At 43.0% G+C, this 14,860-nt stretch overlaps 1 protein-coding gene across 1 annotated transcript in view; it reads right to left on the bottom strand.

The window, feature by feature from the left end:
- TECRL (trans-2,3-enoyl-CoA reductase like) overlaps window positions 1-14,860 on the bottom strand; it is a 423,008-nt gene that overhangs the window by 238,362 nt on the left and 169,786 nt on the right. The window lies entirely within an intron of this gene.

Below are 14,860 nucleotides of genomic sequence, written 5' to 3'. Positions count from 1 at the left end.
CCACCTCTTCCCCCACCATCTGCTCAGCCTGTTGGGGCACTACTGTTCTCTCGGACTCTCCCGAGCAGTTCACTATTCTGCCTTACCAGGGAACTCCACCATAATACATGCCTTAGGTAGGCCCTTGATCTATGGCATCCAACAACAGATTCCTAATCCTCTTCAACTATGGAATCAAAAGGAAGAGGCAAACCAGTGCTCCTCCTTTTAAACAGAAACCTACCACTTCTGATCTCTTCCAGTGTTTCCCTCCCCCACCCCTCTTTGCCAGGGTTTGTGCGGCAATCGGAGCCTGTAGCCATATTACCTTCAGTAAGCAGTACCCTGCTCACCTGCTGTATACTACTCATTTTCATGTCAGCATATTATTCTTTGCTTTGTACATTTAGTTTTCCTGTTTCTTATTTCTTCCCATGAAGCAAATATGTATGAGAGTTTCAGAGCATATTTAAATGAGGCAGTGTCATGACTGTTGGCAAGCATTTTTGTCTTCTTGCTGTTTTAGTTCTTACTGATATCATGATTTCAGTATGCTCTGAAAGCTTCTTCCACCTTGTTCCAGGTGTTCTTGATATTAGAAGAGCAACTTTGTATATGTGATAAGGAAAAGTAGGGTTGGACTTCAAATTCATTACACAAAAGGGTGGATTTTAAGACCCCCGCGTGCGTGCATCCATGTGCGTGCGGTTCCCGGCGAGCGCACATGGCACACTGATTTTATAACATGCATTTGGTGACGCTCGCATGTTATAAAATGCAATGTCCGCATGCAGGTGCGCGCCAGATTTTAACATATGTGCACAAATGTGCGGACGGCCCGCGACTCGTGCATACAAGGGGAGATTTTTCAATTATTCTTGGCGACCTTTTTCCCGTTTCCCTCCCAGTCCACTCCAATTAAGAAGCGGACTGGGAGGGAACTTCCCTACCTAACCTTCCTCCCCTTTCCCCTCGCCACCTCAACCTCCAACCCCTACCTAGCTACCCCAAATTTTTTTATTTCTATATTTACTAGTCTTTGGGAGCAGAAGTAAACTCCGCACGCCGGTCAGCTGCTGGTGTGAGTTTCCCCAGGACAGTGTCTAATGGCACTATCCCGGCCTACCCCCTGCCCTGCCCCTCCCCACCCAGACCATGCCCCCTGACCCGCCCCTTTTACTTGGCCCGGCACTTCTGCGCATAAGGGGGTTACATGCATGGCCAGGCCCTTCGTAAAATGCATGCAATGTGCACAGGATCCGACCATGCATATAACCCCAATTTTTTTTATGTGTGCAGGCCTTTTAAAATCGAGCATAAAAATTTGTTCAGCTTTCCCAAAATACTGAACGCTCTCTGTCTCGGTTTTTCATTATAGATTACCAATATTTTATATGCTGAACTTAGAGAATAGATTTGTGATATAGATGCTTCAAAGTCTCAAATTTGGGTGATTTGAGTCCTTAGCCTTAAGAAGGACAATTTTAAAAGCACTTCCATGGGGAAGGCAAAATTGTATTATAGTAATAACCATTGATGATTTGTGGCTAAAACAAAATAATTATTAATTAGCTTCCAAAGGAAACCTTTTCAGGTGTCATACTTGAAAAAGAAAAATCTACACTTTTTTTTAAATATCGGAATTATTCATGAATACATTTATAATTGGAAAAGTTTCATATTCATTTAGCATTAAGGTTAAAATGGGGTTTTTTTTCATACAAATCTTCCCAAGTCAAATATAGATTGTTCTAACTTTTAGGCTATTACATTAGCCTTTTCCTGTTCTAAGTTACTTTATATGGAAACAGGTGATTAGAAAGGGATTTATAGAACCAATTCACTTTTTTTAAATGGAAGATTATGAAATAGCTGCCAATTGTGCTTTGTTTCATTGAATGAATTAACACTCGTCATGGCTGACTGTAAAAAGGAATGTCAGCTCTGACTTATAGTAGCATTATATCTTGGTAATATTTACTAGCACTGCATGTCCCTCTGAAAGTCAGACTAATTATGATTCATAAGTGCACATTAATTTCCCCAGGGTCAAACAAAAAAACCCACTGTGCACTAAAATAAGACACACATTCAGGTAAATTTTTAAAATTAGCAAAAACAAAAGTCAGGCATAACAGCAATATTCTGGTCTGGTAAGAACAGCACCAGAGTTGAGCTTGAATGTTTAATTGTCAAGATCATTATCTCAGCATGTATCAGCTAAATGGAGCACTATATTTTGGAAAAGAGACGCCTGTTTTTTTTCTTATCTAAGGTAATGAGGCCTAAGACGAAATTGTGCTTGTAAAATAGAACAGCCAGAAATTGCAGACTATTCTGACCATGTCCTGTATATAACCTAAGGGCTTCATTGTACCTTAGCTCTAATTTCTATAAATCTATAAATAAGAGGATTGAAGTATTTAACTTCAAAGAATGAATCATTTTTCATTTTTCTTTTTTTTTTTTTTTAATGTGGTTATTTTTCTGCATTCCATGACAAGTTTCAAATTTAGGGCCTGATTTACTAAGGCTTTTCTCCCATTCTGTGTCTATAGGAAAAATGCTTAGTAGATGGATAAAAATGTCTTCCAAAAGAATACCTAAACCCAAACACACCATTTTTCCATTCCTCCCTCCCCCCACAAAAAAAAACAAACAACTTTAAGACATTTCACATACTTATCATTCTGAACTTTCAGTCTTATGGTCGCTCTGGGGTAAATTCACCCCTATTTAGGACTTTCTCCCAGCAATAATGTATTTGCTGTTGGAGGCAAATAAATTGTATTTGATTTTGAGTCTAAAATAGCTGTCAAGAGACCCTTGACAGCTGGGAAAAACAGAATAAAAGCCTATTATGCTGTTTTTTTCTTTTTTGGGTCTGTATATATATATATATATATATATATATATATATATATATATATATATATATATATAATATTTAGACTTTTTAGACATGAAAAGTTGCTCTACTGATGTAAAAAACCTCAGGAATATGACAGAGCAAGCTCATGGAACTGTATCACAAGGTGATATCAACATGATGAAGAAACAAAAAAATTAGGAATCCTAAAAATAATTGGTCTCATTTAAATAAGTTTTAAATACTTATTCACTGCTGCTCCATAGGAATCAATGTGCGATAAAACAGCTTTCTTGAAAATTATGTCAATTCTTTAAAAAATGCCATCTTAGAAGTGCAGTCCAGATGTATTTCACACACTAAGAAAAATGGAAGGAAGGCCAGACAATAGCAGTATGGTTATAATGTGAGGTGAAAAAGGCTATTTTAGCCAAAAGATCTTCCTTCAAAAATTAGAAGGATCCATCAGAAGAAAATAAGAAAAAGCATAAGCACTGCCAAATTAAAAGCAACACATTGATAAGACAGGCTAAAAGAGGATTTGAAAAGAAGTTGGCCATAGAGGCAAAAACTCATAATAAAAACTTTTAAAAGTATATCCTAAGCAGGAAGCCTGCAAGGGAGTCGGTGGGACCATTAGCTGATTAAGGGGTTAAAGGGGCACTTAGGGAAGATAAGGCCAGTGCAGAGATACTAAATTAATTCTTTGCTTTGGTGTTTACCGAGGAGGATGTTGGGGAGATACCCATTCCAGAGACGGTTTTCAAGGGTGAAGATTCAGGTGAACTGACCCAAATCACAGTGAACCTGGAAGATGTAGTAGGCCAGATTGACAAACTGAAGAGTGGCAAATCAACTGGTGTTATAAACTGTTATTTTTGTAGACCCTGGATCGGGGTGAGAGCTGACTCCACCCACAGGAAGGAGCCTTGTGGGGACTCACCACGATAGGCATGGTCTTAGCTGGGATGGACACAACAACAAGAGACTTTATTGTACTGGAAGGTAGAGAAACTAGGGATGTACAGACCAAAAGTTTATGTTCATAAGTCCATAAGTCGAAAGGGGGGGGGGTCAATTTCGGTCAATATGGACATACGGAGAATTCCATAAGCTGAGTCTATGTCCATACGTGCACCGATTCCCTAAATAAAAATTTAAACCCCTCACCCTCCTTAACTTCCCCCCAAGACTTACCAAAACTCCCTGGTGGTCTAGCGGGGAGTCAGGACGCCATTTCTGAACTCCTTTGCGAGGAGCACGTGACGTCGGCGTCACGTCGAAGTGACGCGGCGTCACGTGATTCCCCGCGGGTTCGCTCCGGGACCCTCGTTGGACCCAAAAGGAACTTTTTGCCAGCTTGGGAGGGTCAGCTACCTTTGCCCTCACTATGTCACAGGGGCCGACCGTCAATTTAATGGCACCGTCAGCCCTGTGATATAGTAAGGGCAAAGGTAGTGCCGGCGCCATTTTGAATACTGGCAATACAGCCCGAGTGCAGAAGGTTGCTCCCGGATCCCCGCTGGACTTTGGCATGTCTTGTGGGGGTCATGAGGCCCCCCCAAGCTGACCAAAAGTCCCTGGGGGGTCCAGCGGGGGTCCGGGAGCGATTTCCTGCACTCATGACATCGGATGCCAGGAATCAAAATGGCACCGATAGCCTTGCCCTTACTATGTCACAGGGGCTACCGGTGCCATTGGTCAGCCCCTGTCACATGGTAGGAGCACAAGATGGCGCCGATGGCCATGTGACAGGGGCTGACCAATGGCACCGGTAGCCCCTGTGACAGATGGTGCAGACCTGGGGGGTCCTTCCCACAGGTAGTAACAACTTGCATCTCGGGCCAAGGGCCACATACCCACAAATCATAACAGCTGCTTTGCTGCATCAAGAGTGTCTTGATGTACTGATGCCTCTGTTTAGGCATTAACATATGAAAGCAGCAACAGCGGGAGTGCTAATTGCAGAAACTTCATCTGCTATTGATAAGTTGGACTTGCTGGGGAAGAGCACTTAAATCTTGAGAAAAAATGATAAACCAGTACTGGCTGTGTGCTTTATATGTGCTAATATTTTAAGGTTAGTATTTACATGCAAGTGTTAACAATTGTGTTGGTTCAGGGAAAATAGATCTTTGAAGTAATTCTTGGCACTAGGAAAGGTTAGTATTCGTTTTCAAGTATTGATATTTGTTTATGTCCTGGGAAAATAGATGTTGGAGTAATTCTGTTATGCTCAGGCTTGTGGACCCTTGGGCCGACGAGGGGATGTTACACCTTGCGGAGGATCCGTAGGTTCTCGTCGGGTGGCGAGGCAGGACAGAGGAGGAGAGCAGCTGACCCTTGGCAGTGAAGACAAAAGCTACTATAGAGACGGACGAAGAGATGAGCAGACGAGCGGCCTTCACCACTGGTGGTCTGTGGTCCCCCCAGGAGGAGCCCATAGGAACCCGACCGCTGGGACTTAGGTGGACCTTTGAGAGGTCAGGGTATCGGTTCAGGGGCCAACTGAAGCTTCGCCCTGGAGACCCGCAGTCCCCCCAGGAGGAGCCCGTAGGGCCCCGGGCCACTGGGACTTAGGTGGGCCCTTGGAGACAGTGGTCTAGAAGAAGTCCGAAGTTGAGTGCCAGAGGGTCGTCGCTTGCCAGTCCGAAGTCACACACCAGGGAATCACTGCTTGCCAATCCGAAGTCGATACCAGGAATCACCATCAGCCAATCCGAAGTCAGGAACCAGGAACACCAAGACGAAACTGGAACAAAGAGTCAAGACACTGGAACTCACAGAAGCAAGCAGACTCAAACAACACTCGCAGGAGATGTTGCCAAGTCAAGGAACGGTCAGAGGAAGTCTCCTTTTATACTTCCTCTGACCCTGTGGATAGGATTCAGCTGAGAGTAATTAAAGGGACGAGGTCCCTTTAAATCTGGAGAGGAGGCGTGGCCTCGCGCCTAAGATGGCGGCGGCCATCTTGGATTCCAGGCCGCGGAGGAAAGCAGTAGCTACCGCGAGGGAGGAGCAGGGACGGCTCCAGACCCAGCAGCTAGCCTGGCAGCCCGCGCCAAAGAGCGGGGGCATCATACCTGGACGCAGGGCTGTCTGCCCCGACACTGCCGCCGGCGGCCCGTTCATGGAAGGAGGTAGGGAGCTGTGCCCGCGGCCGTCTGTGGGCATGGAACACAACAAATTCTGTGAGTTAGGGAAGGTTAGCATTTGTTTGCAACTGTTAGAATTGTGAATTTGCAAAGATCACTTACTTGATCTGAGAAGGGGCGAGTACTGGTTCCTGGGCAAATAGTCACTAGCTTAATTCCCATCCTCCCTGCATATCTCCATCCCACCCAGTAACATTTTCTGTAATATATAATAAATTATTACATCCATTAGAGAGAAAATCTTCAAAACAAGAGTTTATTAATGATTTAGGACCACATACAATGAATCCTGATTTTAATGATAGACCAGCCATAGTTCTTTCAATAGTTATTCATAAACTAGCATTTAGACAACTAGAAATCAAATTTTAAATTAAAAAACCCTAGACAAATTCAAAACCCTAGGCAAATTCAAAACCCTTAAATTTAGAGACATATCCACTTCTTAATCAGCTTTAAAATTTTAGCTCCTCAAGAAAATTAAGATGCAGCAGAAGTCCACCAGTGAGATGGGGACTATTCATTCTTTAGCAGTGAGTTCCACATGTATGATTATATACTTGTTGTTGAGGGGTTATAGGGTAGATCTTAAAAAGGTGCGCGCACATGTACATCCGATTTTATAACTTGCGCGCGCAGGCGTGCACAAGTTATAAAATCAGGGGTTGGCGCACGCAAGGGGGTGCACAGTTATGCACCTTGCATGCGCCGAGCCGCACTGCCTTCTCCCATTCCCTTCCCACTAACCTGACCTTCCCACGCCTTTCCCTAACCTTTCTCCCCACTAGCCCTATTCTAACACCCCCTGTACTTTGTCTTACCTTTTGCGCCTGCCTCCGGGCAATGGCCGCTCTGTCGAAGGCCTCTGGCTCAACCCCTGCCCCGCCTGGACCGCCCCTCCCCACCCCCACCCCCAGACCACCCCTTTTGTAAAGCCCCAGGACTTACACGTGTCCCGGAGCTTTACGCACGTTGCCGGGCCTTTTTAAATTAGGCCCGGCGCATATAAGACAGGTTATGCACGTAAATCCTCTGGATTTACGTGCATAACCTTTTTAAAATCCAGCCCTATATATGTTCACCCAACGTAAATAGCTCCTGGCTCTCAGAGAATGAGTCTGATCTCTGGATGTGAGCAGCAAACCTGAAAGAGCTGAGGCAGACAGAGAGGTATATAGAAGAGACCTTCAGGGACATATTAGAACTGTCCCAACTCCAGTCAAGAAGCCCCTGTGCTTCTTTTGAGGAGCAAAATTACCTGGCAGGAGACCATCACCTAAGTGTTGCAGATCTGCCCTCCAGATGATACTTTATCCTCTGAAAATGAGGATGTGTATCCAGAAGCATGTGCCTAAGACGAAAAGGTTAGGAGAGCCGTTGTAACTGGTGATTCAATCATTAGGAATGTAGATAGCTGGATGGCTGGTGGGAGTAAGGAATGCTTGGTAAGTTGCTTGCCTGGTATGAAGGTAGTGTATCTCATGTATCACATAAATATAATTTTAGAGTGCTGGGGAGTAGTCAACCAACATGTATATGTGAATACCAATAACATAGGGAGGTGCAGGAGGGAAATTCTAAAGGCTAAATTTAGACTCTTAAATAGGAAATTGAAGTCTAGAAACTCCAGGGTTACATTCTTAGAAATATTTTCTATACCACATGTAACTCTGCCTGCCCCTAGGGTCTACAACTTCTCAATATATGGATGAGACGATGGTGGATGGAACAGGATTTTAGATTTGTTAGGAAAAAAGGTTTTATTGCATCTCTGCATTCAATCCAATGTAAAAAGTTCATTACTTATTCTTGCTCTAAATACTATTTCTCATACAAAACCAGATGTATTAGTTGTTGCAAAACTTGATCCTTGCACTAGGTAAAATACTGAAGTATTAAGCAATCCTTAGATAGGCATAATACCACTATGCAAAGATTGAAGAATTAATTATGTGTGGTAGAAATTAGATATAATGCTGAGTTATCCTTGTTTGTGAAGAAAAAAGTATGCTGCACTGGTATATAATTTGGTCATACTGATGAAATGAAATGTAAGAAGTGAAATTATGATTACTTCATCAGAAATATTTGTTTTAACCATGATTTTGTAATAGATAGAGAACAAATAAGCTAGGTTGTGTGCATTAATTTTTCAGAAATACCCTGAGTATACTTCTCATGTAATGTTACTTTGAATAAAAATAGATACTTATACTGTTTTAATGACTTGTCTCTCTATTTTTGGGGCAGCATAGAGGAAAAATGTTTTTAAATTCTATATAAGATTGATGATATAGAATGTATGTCATTTTATGAGGATATAAACATTTCAGAGATATGGTTTTAGGGGGAAAACCAATGGGATACTGTGATACCATAGTATAAATTATACCAACATGATAGGGCAGATCGAATTGGTGTGGGGTATCACTATATATAAAGGATGGCATAGAGTCAAGCATAATAAAATCCTGCAGGGAACAAAAAGCGGTGTGGAATCCTTATGGATAGAAATGTAATGTGTGATGGATAAGAGAATAGCAGTGTCTGTATACTACTGGCTACCTTGCCAAATTGAAGAAACTGACTATGAAATGCAAGTGAAATTTTAAAAAGTTAATAAATTTGGCAACACAATAATAATGTGATGTGAGATTTCAATTACCCCAGTATTGTCTAAATGTCTCATCTGAACATGCTAGAAAAGTTAAGTTTCTAGATGCCAGAAATGACTGCGTCATAGAGCAAGTGGTTCGAGAACTGATGAGAGGAAGGTACTTTAGATCTAGTCTTCAGTGGAATGCATAAGCTGGTGTAAGGAGTTACTGAGGTAGGGTCACTAAGCAATAGTGATCAAAATGCAATCAAATTTGACATAGTCACTGACAGAGGACATTACGTAAAACTACAGCTGTGGCATATAACTTTATAGACGGAGACTATGATAGAAGGAGGAAATTAGTTAGGAAAAATACTAAAAAGAACAATTGTAAGGGTTAACATTTTGTTTGAGTTGTGGATATTGTTTGAAAATACTATTTTGAAAGCCCAGATAAAATATATTCCAAGCATTTAAAAAGCTCAGAGGAAGATCAAATGATTGCCTGTATGGCTTAATAGTGAGGTATAGCATGCAATTAAAGCTTAAAGAGCATCAATCAAAAAAGGGAATTCAGATCCAAATAATGAAAAGCGGCAAGAGTATAAGCACTGGCAAGAAATAATTTAAGAAGAAGCATGTCAGTGAGGAAGAAACTAATAATAAGATATTTTTCAAGTATATTTGAAGCAAAAAGCCTATGAAAGAGTCAGATAGAATCCTAGATGACTGAAGAGCAAAAGGGGGACTCAGGGAAGATAAGGAAATAGCAAAACATGTGAATTAATTATTTGCCTAGGTCTTTACTGAGAAGGATATTGGGAACATACCCACACTTGAAACATTCTTTAATAGTGGAGATTCTGAGCATCTATATCAAATATCTGTGACAAAGCAAAATGTAATAGATCAGATTGACAATCTAAAGAATAACAAATCACTGGAACTGGATGTCATCCACCACAGATTTTCAAAAGAACTAAAACATGAAATTGCTAACCTGTTACTAATAATCTGTATCCTATCAGCCATGATACATGAAGGCTGGAAGGTGGCAAATGTGATGAAAACTTTTAAAAAGGCCTTTAAGGTTGGTCTGGAAAACTATAGATCACTGAGATGTAAATAACATGTAAATAAAGGTGAGTTGGTTGGTATAGTGCATTTGAAATTTCAGAAGGTATTTGACAAAGTCCACCCATGAAAGACCCCTCAGTAAAAAGGAAGCGATGACTTGTGGTGGATTGGTAACTGTTTAAAATACAGGAAACAGGGTAGGACTAAATGGTCAGTTTCCTAAATGAAAAAAGGTCATTAGTGGAATACCTTGTGGATTGATACTTGGAACTTTGCTGTTTTACTTTCATAAATGATCTGGAAAAGGGAGCAATGAGTGAGGTAATCAGATTTGTAGATGACATGCAAATATTCAAAGTTTTTACAACAGCAGTGGATTGTGATTTGCTGCAGAGACTAGGAGACTGTGCAATAGAATGGCAGATGAAATGTAATATGGAAAAGTACAAAGTGATGCATATAGCGAAAATTATACAAACTACAAGTAAACAATGCTGAGTTTTATATTGAGAGTCATGAACCAAGATAAAGACTTTGGAGTCTTTGTGGACAATTGAATTCCTCAGCGGGGAGGTACATTTTAAAAAAGAGCGCGCGTGCGTACTTTTGTTCGGGCACCAGGCGCGAACAAGAGTATGCGGGATTTCAATAGATACGCACGTATCCATTAAACTCCGGAGTCGGAGTTTAATGGATACGCAAGGCTGCCAAAAATCGGCAGCCTGCGCACGCCGAGCCACGCAGCCTGCCTCCGTTCCCTCAAAGGCCGCTCCAAAATTGGAGCGGCCTCGGAGGGAACTTTCCTTCACCCTCCCCCCACCTTCCTCTCCCTTCCCCTACCTAACCCACCACCCCGGCCCTATCTAACACCCCCCCCCCTACCTTTGTTGGCAGATTTACGCCTGCTGAAAGCAGGCGTAAATCTGCGCATGCCAGCGGGCTGCTGGCGCGCCATCACCCGACCCGGGGGCTGGTCTGGAGGCCTCGGCCATGCCCCCGGGCCGGCGTCACGCCCCCGACATGCCTCCCGCCCCGCCCTGAAATTAGTGCCGCCCACCCGACACGCCCCCGAACGACCCCTTTGCCAAGCCCTGGGACTTACGCGTGTCCCGGGGCTTGCGCGCGCCGCCAAGCCTATGCAAAATAGGCTCGGCATGCAGGGGGGGTTTGTGGTAGGTTTTAGGGGGGTACGCATGTATCTTACGCGCGTACCCCTCTGAAAATCTACCCCTCAGTGTGTCTGAGTAGTGAAAAAGCAAATAGAATATTAAAAATGATCCAATAAGGAATGGAGAATAAAATGGAAAATATCATATTGTCTCTGTATTGAGCCATAGTGTGACTGCACCTTGAGTAGTAGGGATAGGGATGTGCATTTGCTGAAAAACAAATGCACAAAACAAGACAAATAAGGATAATTTATTTCATTCAGGAGTCCCAAAACAAATTAGGGCCCCCTCCAAATGAAACAAACCTTATTTGTTGCATTTGTTTTAAATGAATGCATCAGCCCTAGGTCTAGGTACAAGACCAGGACCTCACCTAGGGCATAGGCCGTGCCTTTAGAAGGGGCCACGGCCTACGCCCAAGCTTGATGCTGGTGACTTGACTAAGCCTAGTCCCAAAGCCAGGGCCTCACCTAAGGCATAGGCCGAAGCCAAAAGCAGGGGTTATAGCTTAAGTCCGAACATGATGCCATTGTCTTCACCTATGCCTGGGCCGATGGAGGGTCCTCGACTGAGCACCACGCGAACAAACATACCTGATCCTTTTGGAATCCGTGGAAAAAGCCAAACCCAATACTAGAAGACAAACCCATACCTCCGTCTTGCCCTTGACCTTCCAACAGGATCAGGCCCGTGTCCAGCATGGCCGTGAGCTGTGGCGCAACACGTGGGCCGACGCGGTTGGTTCCCTCCACTTATGTCAGCATTCCTCCCGGCACTCTCCGTGCCTATCATAGGGAAAATCCAGTACTTAAGCTGACAGCCCCGCATAAGCCCTTGCCTCGGCTACAGGCTCACTTGTCTGGTGCTATCTTCAGTGTTCACTGCTTTCTCGATTGGGCCTGGTCTGTCTCTGGATTTGCCTTGTCTGCTGCCTGCCCTTTGGACTCAGACTGTCTCTGGATTAACCTGTTTGCTACCTGCCCTTGGATTTGGATTGTCTCTGGATTTGCCTTGTCTGCCGCCTGCCCTGAGACTCGGACTGTCTCTGGATTTACCTTGCTTATCGTCTACTCTGATGGATCTGGGCTACCCATTACAGTGTGCAGGATTGCTGTCTTCTCAGCTGATCCAAATAAGGCTGTTATTCTACTAATTAGGTCCATATAAACTAACCATTAAACTAACACTGGGTCCTGATGCCTGGCCTCAGTCAAGGTCAGGGCCTAGATCCAGGCCCGATATCACAGCCTGGCCTAGAGACAGGTCCTAATGCAGGGGCCTCAACTCGGACTCAGACCTGATGCTGAGGCCTGGCACAAAAGTTACGTCCCGATGATGGGTCCTCAGTCTAGGGCAGAGCCCGTGCCCAGGCCTGATGCTACAGCCTGGTCTGGAGGCCTGTCCCAGTTGCCAGAGCCTCAACTCAGACCTAGGTCCAATGCACGGGCCTGGCCTGGAGGACAGGTTCCAATGATTGTGCCTTGGTCTAGGTTCAGGCCCAGACCCAGAGCCTAGGCCTCAGAGCAACTTTGAGGCATCCAAAATCTTCAACTGATGTTGTTAGTTGGGGTCACACCGGAGATATTAACTCTGGTGCATTCACCAAAGCAGATGGGACTATTTTCATGTATGGCAATGTCATGCATCAAAGTGGTGCCATCTGCTGGTTTGAATGCACTGGAGTTAATTAACTTTGGTGGTACCCCAGCAGATGGCATCAGTTAAAGAAGAAAATGACAGGATATTGGACGTGTCAGAGCTGCTCTGAGGTCTGCATTCCAGGCTGGGGCATTACCTTAGGCTGAGGCCCAGGCATTGGGACCCAGCCTCCAGGCTAAGCCCTGGCAACGGGACTTCAAGCCATGTTGTCAGACCTGGTTCCAAGTTGTGGCTCCAGCATCAGGACCCATTCTCTAGGCTAAGGTTTGAACTTTGGCCCAGGCTCTAGCCTAGACTGAGACTTAGTGTCTGGACCCAGTCTCAGGGCTGGGCTGGCATTGGACTTGGGCCTAGGTCTGGGTCAAGGACATGGCATTGGGTACCAGCCTCTGGGCCAGACTGCAGTGTCAGATCTGGGCCCCGGTCCTGGCTTAGGCCAAGGTTGAGGGTCGGTGTTGAGTAGGCCAAGGCTGAGGTCATGGTGATCTATCATGGCCTTGGCCTAAGACTAGGCCTTGCCAGCAGATCCCCACCAGATTGGGTAAGTGGGATCAGAGGGGGATCCTGGCCCCAGCAATTTTTAGGGTGCATAGAAGGCCTTCGGAGGCAACACTTTTGGTTTTTTGTCTTTTTTTGTTTGTTTAATTTATTTTTTCACTCAAATGAAATGAATCAAGCATTCCAAGATCTGAAATTCATGGGAAAAAAAAATCCCTAAAACAAACCAAATAACAAAAATGCATTTTTTTACCCTGCACACCCTTATCGAGTATTGTTTGCCATTGTGGTCACCCCATCTCAAAGCAGACATAACAAATCTTGAAAAGGTGCAGAGAATAGCAATATCCAGGGATAGCTAAGGCTTTCCTTAGTCTACCTGGCTAAAAATGAGTTTTTGTGTTATGGACTTTTTATTTAAATATGCTAATTACCTTGACCATGTCCTCTGGCAACAGATTCCACAGCTTAACCATGCACTGAGTAAAAAAGTACTTTCTACTATTAGTTTTATTATCTGCTGATTATTAATTTCCTGGAGTGTCCCGTTTTAGTATTTTTTGAAAGGGTCAATATCTGTCCTATTTTACTCACTCCACCTCATTCATGATTTTACAAATTTCTATTATATCTTTCCTCAGCCATCTCTTATCCAAAATGAAGATACCTAGCCTGAGTAGCTGCTCTTCATAGTAAAGTCATTCCATCTCCTTTATCATATATATATATATATATATATATATATATATATATATATATATATATATGTATTTGTAAAATCATGAATGAGGTAGAGTGAGTAAAATAGGACAGATATTAACCCTTTCAAAAAATACTAAAACAAAGGGACACTCCATGAAATTAATAATCAGCAGATAAAACTAATAGTAGAAAGTACTTTTTTACTCAGTGCATGGTTAAGTTGTAGAATCTGTTGCCGGAGGACATGGTCAAGGTAATTAGCATATTTAGAGAAAAAGTCCATAACACAAAAACTCATTATTAGCCAGGTAGACTAAGGAAAGCCATTGCTATCCCTGGATGTGAGTAACTGGAAACAGATATACTTTATGGGATCTTCCAGATACTTGTGACATTAATTAGCCACTGTCGGAGGGCTGGTCTGACCCAGCATGTCATTTCTTATATCTTCTTGTGTTCTTATGAGCCTATTTGCCTTGCCATGTGCCTTGGCTTTTCATGACCCTCTTGGCATGTTGGCGTTCTCTTCCCTCATCTGCTGATGCTGCCTGCAAATTTCATTAAACTTGGATAGAAAATCTCATTCCCCAATTTTAGAACTCAAGATAGGATTCATTGCTACTCCCATTGATGGTAATGTAAAACAAATAGCCAAATGACTTCATCTCCTGCTTTTTGAACCATGCTGAATATCTTTTTGGACACAGTTTTCCAAATGTATCTTTTTATTACTCTTAATATTCAGCAAAACCCTGAACATATTCATCCTCCGAACCCCCAAATGATTGAAGAGTTTTTCCTCTGTCCTTCTTACCATTATTTGTCCCTTTTTCCACCCTTTCTTTACCTCTCCTATCTTTTAAAGGTCACTTTTGGATGTGCTTGCAAATTGCAGCATTTCACAAACATACTGGAAACAGAGAATGTTGTATCCCTTCTAGTTAGACAATTATTTTTGAATATTCTGCTTTCCTTACAATTGATCATTAAATACTGGAAAGCTACGAGATGAATGTTTACAAGTGAAAAAATACTTGGTTAAAAGCTAATCCTACAGGACAAAACATTTACAAATTACTCAGAGATACAAAAACTAATCAAGTGTTGACTCTTTCAGCAATTTTTTTTATGGTTTCAGGTTTTTCATAGATAC

The sequence above is a fragment of the Rhinatrema bivittatum genome, chromosome 1, assembly GCF_901001135.1.
Source record: "Rhinatrema bivittatum chromosome 1, aRhiBiv1.1, whole genome shotgun sequence".
Classification (NCBI taxonomy): domain Eukaryota; kingdom Metazoa; phylum Chordata; class Amphibia; order Gymnophiona; family Rhinatrematidae; genus Rhinatrema; species Rhinatrema bivittatum.
The sequence above is the reverse complement of the archived record's forward strand: the minus strand, read 5'-3'. Positions and strand labels throughout refer to the sequence as shown.